The 11,200-nt window shown below is 37.8% G+C and overlaps 1 pseudogene; it reads left to right on the top strand.

The window, feature by feature from the left end:
- The first annotated feature begins 7,577 nt into the window (after window positions 1–7,577).
- On the top strand, window positions 7,578–8,045 carry LOC110222360 (trafficking protein particle complex subunit 6B-like; annotated as a pseudogene).
- The last annotated feature ends 3,155 nt before the right edge of the window (window positions 8,046–11,200 follow it).

Here is an 11,200-nt window from a genome sequence, read left to right as displayed (position 1 = left end):
CAAAAAATTTTAGGATTCATTCCTCCTTCTTTTCCCATTTATATATTTTCTATCATCACTCCTCTCTAGAGATTCCATTGGTGTGGCTTCATTACTTAGGTATAAAACATTGATCCCCAAGTAGTCTGGCGGCTTTTTAAAAGTTCTCATGATTTTATTTCTTCTTTTTTTTTTCCAATGCCTAGCATTTTACCCCAGTAATAGGAAACACTTAATAAAGATATTTATTGAATGACTGAATGAACTGAGGGGGCAGAAAGGATGGTACAAAACTGGAAGACTAGAAAACACTGAAGATTAACTTGGTCTATTTTTCACAATTTTTTCTACTGATAGCACTGCTTAACTCCATTTGATAAATGTATGTTAATGTATCAGAACTTTCTTCAGCCTAAAAAGACATTTTCTTCAACTTTGTATAGTAGTTATAGATAAAATTCACATGAAAAATCTTATAAAGATAGAGAATTTCCTTCCTACAGAAAGGAAAAACAATAGGCTAAACAACAGTGCTTCTGTAGAGAACAAGGGGAATATCACCTGGAAAAGCTAGAGTGGGGTGAGGAAGACTCAGTAAGTCACAATATATTGAATGATGCATGTTTGACCTGGAGATCAAGCTTCTGGCTTCCCAAATTATCCTCCTTGATCCCCTCTCTCCCTTTCTCTCTCTCTCTCTCTCTCTTCTCTTTCTCTTCTCTCTCTCTCTCTCTCTCCACACACACACACAATCAACCAAACCAAATAGGGTATTAGTTCCTCATGTTTGATTTTGCTTATCACATCTCATGAAAACCCAACTAGACAAAGAAAGAGAGTAAGATAAACATAGGCTCCCCTCAAAGCTCTGAGCTTTCAGGAAGGTTCTGATACCAAAGGCTCTTGACTCTGGTGCCAAAGTTACATAGTAATGAAATTTGTTTCCAAACTTGTTGATGTATTAGGAATCTCTACTCATTGATTTCCATCCTTATCTTTCCATTATCATTATACTCTTTCATCCAGTTATAAATCAATCAGTCAGTAAATGCTTACTAAGATACTGCCCTAAGAACTGGAGATACACAAAGAAGAAAATTCCTTCCTTCAAGGAGCTTTTAATCTAATGAAGTTATAACATGCAAACAGATATATCCTAACTATATACAGGATAAGCTACTGTTCACAGGATAAATAGGAAGTAATTATCAGAGGGATGGCACTAGAATTAAGATGGGTTAGGAAAAGCTTCCAGTAAAAGAAGAACACCTGTTAAAGACCTTAGCTTAAAAAGGCCAAGGTTTCCCACAGCATCCAGGACCATCTTCAGTCATCTTGCCACTGGACCAAGATGGCTCTGGAGGAGAAAGTGAGGATGGTGATTTTGCACAGCCTTCCTTCACTTAAATCCAATTCACTTGCATGTCATAGTATCACAAAGAAGTCATGGTCATCTTTGCAAACAAAGGACAAACAACAATAGCATACACATATAAGTGTGTATGTATGTATGCGTATATATATGTATATATATATATATATATATACATATAATATATATACGCATACATACTTGATGTGTGTATACATATACATATGTATACACACATTAGCAGCTGTGGGGACTAAGAAAGTTCTCTTTCAAAATGTGTTGCTTAAATTCCTTCTGAAAAAAAAAGGTAGAGACTTTACAATCAGAAGTTAAAAGAGAACATACAGGCATAGGGATAGCCAATGAAAGGTACTAAGAAGAGAAATGGTTTGGTTTATGTGAGGAAGCAAATAGAACAGTATGTCCTCCACAGAGTGTGTGGAGGAAAATATATGTGAACAGTCTAGAAAGAAAGATATGAAAGGTTGGGAAGAGTTTTAAAAGCCAAACAAAGGAGTTAATTTCTGAGTTTACCTGAGGAAAAGGAAAGATGTTATATGGTCAGATCTGTACTTTGGGAAAATCACATTAGCATATTATGGCTGAAATGGGGAAAGACTTGAGGTAGGGAGACTGATGAAAAGTCTATAGCGATAGTCCCTGTAAAAAACTGATGAGTGGCTGTGTGAACGCAAAGAAGGAATTGGAGATTTGGCAACTGATTAGATATACGGAATGACTGAGAAGCCAAAGATCATACTCAAATAGTGAATTTAGGTAAATGGAAACCTGATGATGCTCTAAGTCGACAATGAAGATAGCTAAAAGATGGAAGAAAAGGGAGTGTAACAAATTTTAGTGTGATCCTGTAAGAATTGAGGAAAGAGCAAATATAATCTATATTGGATTGCTTACCATATCAGGAGGCAGAGGGGAAAGAAGGATATTATTTGGAACTCAAAACTTTTTTAAAAAATGCTAAAAATTTAACATTTAATTGAGGAAAAAATAAAATATTATAAAAAATGAATTGTGGCACAAATGTTAATACTCATAATGAAGGCAAGTTGTTAAAGGAAGTTAAGGAAATCAAAAAGGTTTGTTTTCCCTGTCTTTGTATTTTAGGATATATTGGGGAAAATGATGACGATGACAATAATGATGATGATGATGAAGATGAAGATGATAATGATAAAAGCTAACGTCGGTGTAGCATTTACTATGTTCCAGGCACTTGTTGAATATCTTACAATTATTATCCTCAGAAGAAGCTTGCAAAAGTGCTATTATTACCCCCACTTTATAGATGAGGAAACTGAGGCAGGGGTTAAGTGATTTTCCGAGTCATATAGCTAGTAAGAGTCTGAGGCCATATTTGAAGTCAGATATTTCTTACTTCAGGCCCAGCACATTATCTACTGCACTTCCTTACTGGGATAGGTGAGATAGGACCATCACTCCAGATGGATGTCTCAATGATAAATAACAACAGAGAAAAGGCAGAGTTGCTGATTTCTTATTTTCCTTCTGTGATCTTCACAAAGGAGGATCTTTAGACTGGAAAGAAAAAAAAAGAGCATCTAGCTATCCTTGACAAATTCAAGTCATATAACCTACATAAACTATTTTATTGGGTACTGAAAGAATTGATATGTGCTGAGTCTCTGTCAATAGTATTTGAAAGATCCTTGGAAACACAATAGTGAGAATTCCTTTTTAGGTCTGGATTGCACTAGATTGCTTCTGAGGTCTCTCCCTTCCAGCCTTAAAAGGGTGTGATTTTTCTGAGTTGGTTTTCTCATGCATCACAAAGGAATAAGAAATATGAGTTTAAGAGACATTCTGTCCACTAGTATTACAGTGTTTATTGTAAGGATTTGCAAAAGAAAGATCACCCCACAAACAGGATATGTAAGTAGAGAAATTTTATGACCAACAATAAATAACTCCATATTAAATCAACCTATTTTGATATTTGGTGATATCAGTCAACAACCACTTATTAAGTACCTATTATGCACATTGAAGGGTACTTGGTGGTACAAAGACAAAAATGAAACAATTCCTGACCTCAAGACCATTTCATTCTATCAGATGAAACAACATATACACAGACAAGTACATACAAAATATATACAAAACAAATATTGGCATTGGATGGAGAGTTGGCCTAGGATATGAGAGCTCTAGCAGACTGGGGCATCGGAAAGACTTCACGGGAGGGGTCAAGCTTAAGTTGAGTTTTGGTGGACATTAAGAAGCATGGTGAAAAATACGGCTCAGGATTAATGAATGACAGAGGCCAAAGGCTTATAGAATACAGAGAAGGCTCACACCTATGTATTATGAACGCTTGTTTTAACAGAACAATTAGGAGGTGTTGGTCATGGCAAATACCAGGCAATATCACATAAAATGGAACTGATTATATTTTATCAAACTTAAAATGAATTATTACTGAGAGGCAACATGGGGTGGTGGATTGAATAGTGAACTTGGAGTTAGAAGATATGGATTTGAATCTTACATTAGATAGTTATTAGCTGTGCAAGTCACTTACCTCTCTGGCCTCAGTTTCCTCATCTATAAAATAAGCAGATTGGACTCACTGATTTCTAAGTTCCTTCCCATTTCTAAATCTATGAACTTGTGATGTGAGTTATTCCTAAATCAGGTATCTATGTACAGTCAAATCCCTTGTTAAGGAAAGAAAAAATTAAGATCAATACAAAAGTAGAAGAACAAAAATAAGAAAAATATATGTGATATGCAATTAACTCCAGTTTGACCTACTTCAGTTAATTATTGATGAAAAATGGGAAAAAGGAGGAAAGGACATTGAATTAATTATAATATTTTATTAGAGGTATTTAACTAACAAAAATTAATTGCCATAAAGATGTCCAAAAGAACTCAGAAACAATCTCGGACAGAAAATATTTGATAATTTGCCAAGAGGAGAAATATGGCAGCCATAGAATATAAACTGATTTGTAAAAACCTTACAGAGAGGATGATAGAAGATTATTATTATTACTACCTTAGAAAACTGAGCATTACAGTGGAGGAAAAATTGCTTTGAAGAAGCTTAGTGGAAAACAAATAATGCCCTGGGGAATTCAAGGGGGAAAGAAGGGAGTAAGGAAGGGAAACAGGTTGGAAGGAAGGAAGGAATTTATTAAATTTCTACTATGTGCTAAGCACTGTTAAGCATTTTACAAATATCATTTCATTTTATCATCACAACAACACTGGGAGGTAGGTGTTATTATTATCTCTGTTTTACAGTTGAGAAAACTGAGGCAAATAATTTTAAATGACTTTCCCATGGTTGGTCACATAGCTAGTAAGTGTCTGAGGCAAGATTTGAACTTAAGTCTTCCTGATTCCAGGCCCATCACTGTTATCCACTGTGCCATATATTTGTCTCCAGGATGAAACTAGAAAGAAAAAAAAATAGTTCAAAAATGGAAAGAAAAAAAGATTTGTAGATTTTTATAACAGATGCTTCTCGTCGTGAAGTATATGGGAGGAATCAATTTGGATTCTAACATGAGTCCTTCATGTGCCAGAGGAAATAGAAAAGATATTGAAGAAAACAAAGATGAGGAAAGCAGCTGGACTAGAAGAAGCATGGTACAGAGGACCTCTGTCTTGGAAGTGACATAATGTTTAGGAAATTGAGAGATCAAATTTCAAGATATATAAAAAAGGGGAGCAATTTCTGGTAAAATGGTGACATGAAAGGTTGTAGAAAAGTCCTAGTCTCCATACTAATCCCGACAAATACCTAAAAAGGGCACTATACAGAGCACTGATAAAGGGAAAAAAGAGAGAGAGAGAGAGAGAGAGAGAGAGAGAGAGAGAGCAAAATGAAAGTAAACCTCTATCTAGTCGAGAACTGCGCAAAAAGGTGGTAAAGATTCAGTGGAGGCTAGGAAAGGATTCACACTATGGAATTCAGTCCAAGCTCAGTTAAACAGGTTTAAACCCTGTCAAAAATAAAAGAGGGGTCCTACCACACAAATCAACAGGAGATCTGGTAAAGGGGGCATAAGTCAGCAGAGGCTTTGAACAGGAACACTCCAGAAGAGATGGCAAGCTGACTGGATTTCTGGTAATCAAGACCAGAAGTCAAATCCTATCTCTAGACTATCAGAAAATAAGTGGAGAACAGAGCATGCCCACTTGAGTCACTGGGCAAGGAGAAAGGATCTCTGTTTGCTCTGAGACCTGGGAGGCATAGAAGGAAGCAACTCAGCAGCAACTGGGTGCTCACACTAGGCCACTATGCCAGAGGACTGGGATAAGCACCATTTTTAACATCATACTCTGATCTGCCTCGGTTGCATACATGATGTGTTTAACTTGTTCTATTTTATGTGATAAGAGGGAGATAATCAGGCCAAGGTCAGAACACACAGTAGACTGCCAGTTCACTAAGGCTTTTAAAAGCCAGGGATTGAGTCAGAAGTTGTGACCCATCATGAGTCATCCCATTCAGAATAGTAATGCCAAGGACCTGCAAATGAGAGATCAATTGGTTAATAAGCAATTCTTAAGTATCCACTATGTGTCAGGCACTGAGCAATGCACTGGAGATTCAAAGACAAAAAAGAAAAAAAGAATCAACTCTTACTTCCCAGGAGATTATATTCTAATAGGGAAGATGATAAATACATATAAATAAATGTATAAAGAAGAAATGTAAAGAGAAAAATATATATAATATATACAAAGTAGTTTGGAAGGAAAACCACTAGCATATGGGGAGGATCAGGAAAGGATTAATAGACTTCCAGGTCACATGACTAACAAGGTAGAAAACTGATATTTTCTCTGACATCCAAGATTTTTCAAACCTTTGCAAAACAGAACTTATGTGCCAGATACAGTAACTCAGCCATCCCCATGGTTTAGGTCACCTGGAATCCAAAACAGGTTTTAAAAAACAAAACAAAAACACCTGAATTGACTCCTATCATGAACTCCCTCAGCACCCCTCTCCCACAGTCCACCACACATACTATTGGCAACAAGGCTGCAGTAGTTGACTGAAGGACCCACCACATGAGCTTATAACAAAACCCACCCCTCCTTATTCCCTTTCTCCTTCCAGATCCATAGAGATCCAGATACCAGGCTATGGAAATTTGCTTGTTTTGCAACAGAGAGCCAGCACTATAGCAGTGCAGAAGAATGGAAAAGCTTTCTGGAGCCCCTCCAAATTGGCAGAACCATGATTGTCCCATTTTGTGCTACCAAAGATCTCTGCAGGAGAGCAACAGAACAGAGGGAAAGAAGCAGGACATATGCCTGGGCTAGAAATAGAGATCAATCCTAGACCCAACCTCACCCCCTCCCACTGCTTCCCAGAGCCTCAGAGACCCTAACTACAGAATTCAACCTTATAGCACCAGTGTAGCAGCTCTCTGAACTGTCAGTGGTGGTCCAGAGAAAGGAGGAACAGAGGAAATGGGACAAAACATGGGGTGGAAGGGGCAGGTGGAATGTGTGAAGTGTTCCACTAAGTCTGAGAAAAATAGCTCAGCATTCAGCTGGGGCCAGTTCTGTACCTTCAAAAGTTACTTGGGGGGCAGCTAGGTGGCACAGTGGATACAGCACTGGCCTTGAAGTCAGGAGGACCTGAGTTCAAATCTGGCCTCACTCCAAAAACACTTAACACTTACCAGCTGTGTGACCCTGGGCAAGTCACTTAAGCCCAATTGCCTAAAAAAGAAAAAAAAGGGGAAAAAAAAGAAAAGAAAAGTTACTTGGGGTAGAGATCTAGGCTGCTAAACTGTGAATTGTCCACTGTGGGAGGAGGCTGAGATGATTTGAGATCCAGCATCAGGGAAACCAGCATGAGAAGGGAGAGAGTCAGAAAGTGAGAAAGGGTTATGTCATGGTATCTCATCTTTCCTTCTACTATGCTTTTTCTTTTGGTGATCCCATCAGCTCCCATAATTTTAATAATCATCTCAGGTATTAGTTGCCTTATCTAATGACCAAGGTATTATAATTCTTTCAGGCTGATTAAGGAACTTTTCCCATACATCATTGTAGGGTATTAGAAAAACTCTTCAATACTTCCTTTAAAAAAGCATCATTTGAGTTGCAGCTAAGAAATCGAGCCTTCGGCTGGAGGTGGGGTTCCTCAGCCAGTCAGTGTCTCAGAGGATGAGGTGAAGCTTCCCACCCCTGAACCTGAGAGTAGAAGCAGCAAATGGCATATGAGCTACTCTTGCTTCTCCACAAGGAGAAGGTGACCAGCATCTACAAGTCTGAAGATCAGGGAGAGGTGGAAAATGGAAGATACATTACTAAGCTGGACAGCATGGGTTTAATAGCGGGAGAAGGATCGATAGAAGGGTTTACAAAAGACACTGCAAGGTTCAAGGATGATTTAGAGATCACGAAGTTCATTTGCAAAGATTTTTGGACCACTGTTTTCAAGAAACAAGTTGATAATCTAAGGACAAATCATCAGGGCATCTATTGTTCTTCAAGACAACAAATTTTGACTCCTGACCCAGATGTCTGCAAGAACAGTATTTAGATCATGTACCTAAGAGTATTTAGCATTTACATGTGGCTTTATTAGCTTACAAATTTGGGGGCATAAAAAGTATTGTGATAGCTGAAGTGTCTAACGCCAGCATGTAAATTTTAAGTGATGATACAGAAGATGTAGCATGTAGTCAAATGCTTCTACAATATAAAGAGATTAAATTATTCATGTATAAAGAAAAATAAAATAAAGAAGTATGACCTGGTTAGATATAGTGAGTTAGATGAATTTGCATTCAACCCACCAGATCCAAACAATAAAGTTCCAGGGTAGAGTTCTATAATTAAATGCAGGGCCACACAACCTGCAGCCTGCAGGCAGCTTACAGCCCTAAGAATTTTGGGTGGCCAAGAAAAATGTAGATGAAAACAACAGCAGGTTGTGCAGGCCTGGCTAAGTGGATATTCTCTTCCTGTCTCACCTCTTCCCCCCCTCCCTCCCTCCCCCTCTGCCCCCTCTCTCTTCCCATGGTCTCTGGAGAACCATAGCATCTATAGAAAAGCCATTTCCATTCTCCATAATAGTAGTGAATGCTTTTTCTGAGTGTATACCTATTTTATGTTTTGCTTAATACTGATAATCAGAGACTCCTTAAAGTAAGTAATCTCTGTGGTTGCATCTACAAGGAATATTTTATGATCTTAATATATGCATTGAAGACATCTTGTTAAGGCTTCATTTTGTTCTACTTAATTGAATGCTTTCTTTTAATTAAATAGCAGATTCTTGTAAAAAAAAATGATGCCTAAGTACGTGCCTCTGAGATCTACTTATATAGCCCTAAAACCTCGTGTGAACTCAAGTCTTAAATCTCTAATTACCTTTTAGACATTTTGAACTGGATATTCTTTAGACATCTTAAACTCAACATGTTTAAACTGAACAAATTTTTTCCCCCAAATCTCTCCTCTCTTCCTAACTTCTTTATTACTGTTAAGAATACTACCACCCTCCCATTCCCAAAGACTAGCAACCTATGTATCATCCTCAACTCCTCATTCACTCTTATCTTCCATGACTGGAAAAGCAGTTGTCAAATCCTACCTTCTGCTTTCTAAATATCGATTGTATACATCTGCTTCTCTCCTCTGACTCTGCAACTGCTCTGGCCAGTCCCTCATTGTCTCATACCTGGACTACTGCGATAGCCTGTGGGCTGGTACTACCTCAAGTCTCTCACCACTCCAATTCATCTTCTATTCAGTTATCAAATTGATCTTCCTAAAATGGAGGTCTAATAATATCATCACACTTCATCTACCGTATTTAATAAACTACAGTGGTTCTCTATTACCTCTAGAATCAAATATAAAATCCTCTGTTCACCTTTCAAAGCTCTTCATAATCTGGCCCCTCTTGCTTTTCTAATTGCCTTATACTTTACTTTCTGTCCCCCAATACTCTTCAATCCTGTGACGCTGATCTCATTGCTCTAATTCCTCACGCATGACACTTCATCTCCCAACACCAAGTAAAGTTTGCCATTCAGCTGCTTTCATGGATTTTATATTCTCCAGAAATTCATCACCCTGCAAGATGAAATCAACTCTGAAACTCCCTTTTCCTCAGTCTGGGGCCCCTTCCTCCTTCTGATTGGTGTGGGTTTCTTCTCCCAGGTCCTCCACCTTAAATAGTGACCATGGCAGCGACCACATTATTTCCCACCTGCAGAACTTCATCATGCCCCGAAGTTGGGTACTTGTCCACCACAATACCCAATCTTCAACTTTTTATATGTTGTCTTCTCCTATTAGAGTGAACTTTTTGAGGGTAGGGACTAGCTTATGCCTTTTCCTAAATGTATAAACTGTAGCTTACTAGGGCCTGAAGTTGTACTTCTCGATGATCATCAGCAAGTAGATACAAATAGCTCTTAGAAAAGCAAATTTACTAAGATGGCATAGTAAAGACAGTAGCTATGAAATATTCTCTCATCCTTCCCTTCCCAGACAAAAAGTGTGTACTGCATCAGAGGGAAGAGCGGACATGCCTTTAGTGTATGATGGTAGTAAGATTAACACATAAAAAGCGCACACATGTGTAATATAAATCACAATAAGCTCAAAAATTTGAAGAGAATGGGATCAAGTATTTTAATAACTGAAGGAGGAGAACTTTTAATAAAACCAGGGAGAATGGATATCAAAAAGATCAAATGTATGATCTAGATTAAATGAAATTGAAAAGCTTTTGCAGGAACAGAATAATTGCATATGTGATAAGGAGGGAAACTAGTGATTGGAAAAAGATTTGCATTAATATATCTGATATGGGTCAGACAGTCAAAATATTCAGATGTAGGTGTGTGTATCTGTGCATGTGTGTATCTGTGCATATGTGCATGTGCAGAAAAAGAGAGACAAAGAGCATTTTTTATCTAACAATTTGATTTTCAAAGTCCTTTACACTTGTTATCTTATTTGATCTTCACCATAAGAGGTCGATGCTATTATGAACCCCATTTTACAGATTAGGAAGCTGAGAGTGATATCCACAAATATATAAGACCAAGAGCAATTCCTCAATGTATAAATATTCAAAGAATACAAATACGTAGTTATTAAAAGAATTATAAACTACCTTTAAGTGAAAAATTTCTACAAATCACTAATAATAAAAGAAATGCAAATCAAAACAACTCTAAGGTTTCTACTATACCCAACAAATTGTCAAAGATGACAAAAGATGGAAAAAGCCAATTTTGGAGGGACTATAAGAAGACAAGTGTTCTATGGTGGTGGTTGTCCTTCGTTCTCGAAGAGGACCAACATGGCAACACTATGTTGGAGTCAAGGTACAGTGTATCTGACTGTGGCTGATCAAACCAAAATAAGCTTGGAAGGCTCTAACACAGGTCAAGCACAAATAGTCCATGTAAACATTTGGAATTTAGAGTGAAGATATCTTTAAATTCTGCTTCTCTCATAGAGCACATCTCCTTCTTTGATGCAGGCATACAATGCTAGGCACCAGTGTCTCCCGTGTCATTCAGTTAATTCCAAAATTCTTCAGAGAGACCTTGAGAGTGTCCTTGTATTGCTTCTTCTGACCTCCATATGAATGCTTGCCTTGTGTGAGTTCTACATGAAATAGTCTTCTGTTTTGGGGGTTTTTTTTAGACAATTGGGGTCAAGTGACTTGCCCATGGTCACACAGCTAGTAAGTGTCAAGTGTCTGATCTGAGTCCAGATTTGAACTCAGGTTGCCCTGACTCCAGGGCTTGTGCTCTATCCACTGTGCCACCTAGCTGACCCCCATGAAAGAGTCTTTTAGGCAAA

This window comes from Phascolarctos cinereus, unplaced genomic scaffold, assembly GCF_003287225.1.
Source record: "Phascolarctos cinereus isolate Bilbo 61053 unplaced genomic scaffold, phaCin_HiC Scaffold_4;HRSCAF=312, whole genome shotgun sequence".
In the NCBI taxonomy this organism is placed as follows: domain Eukaryota; kingdom Metazoa; phylum Chordata; class Mammalia; order Diprotodontia; family Phascolarctidae; genus Phascolarctos; species Phascolarctos cinereus.
Note: the sequence above shows the minus strand (reverse complement) of the source record. Positions and strands in the feature narration are given on the sequence as shown.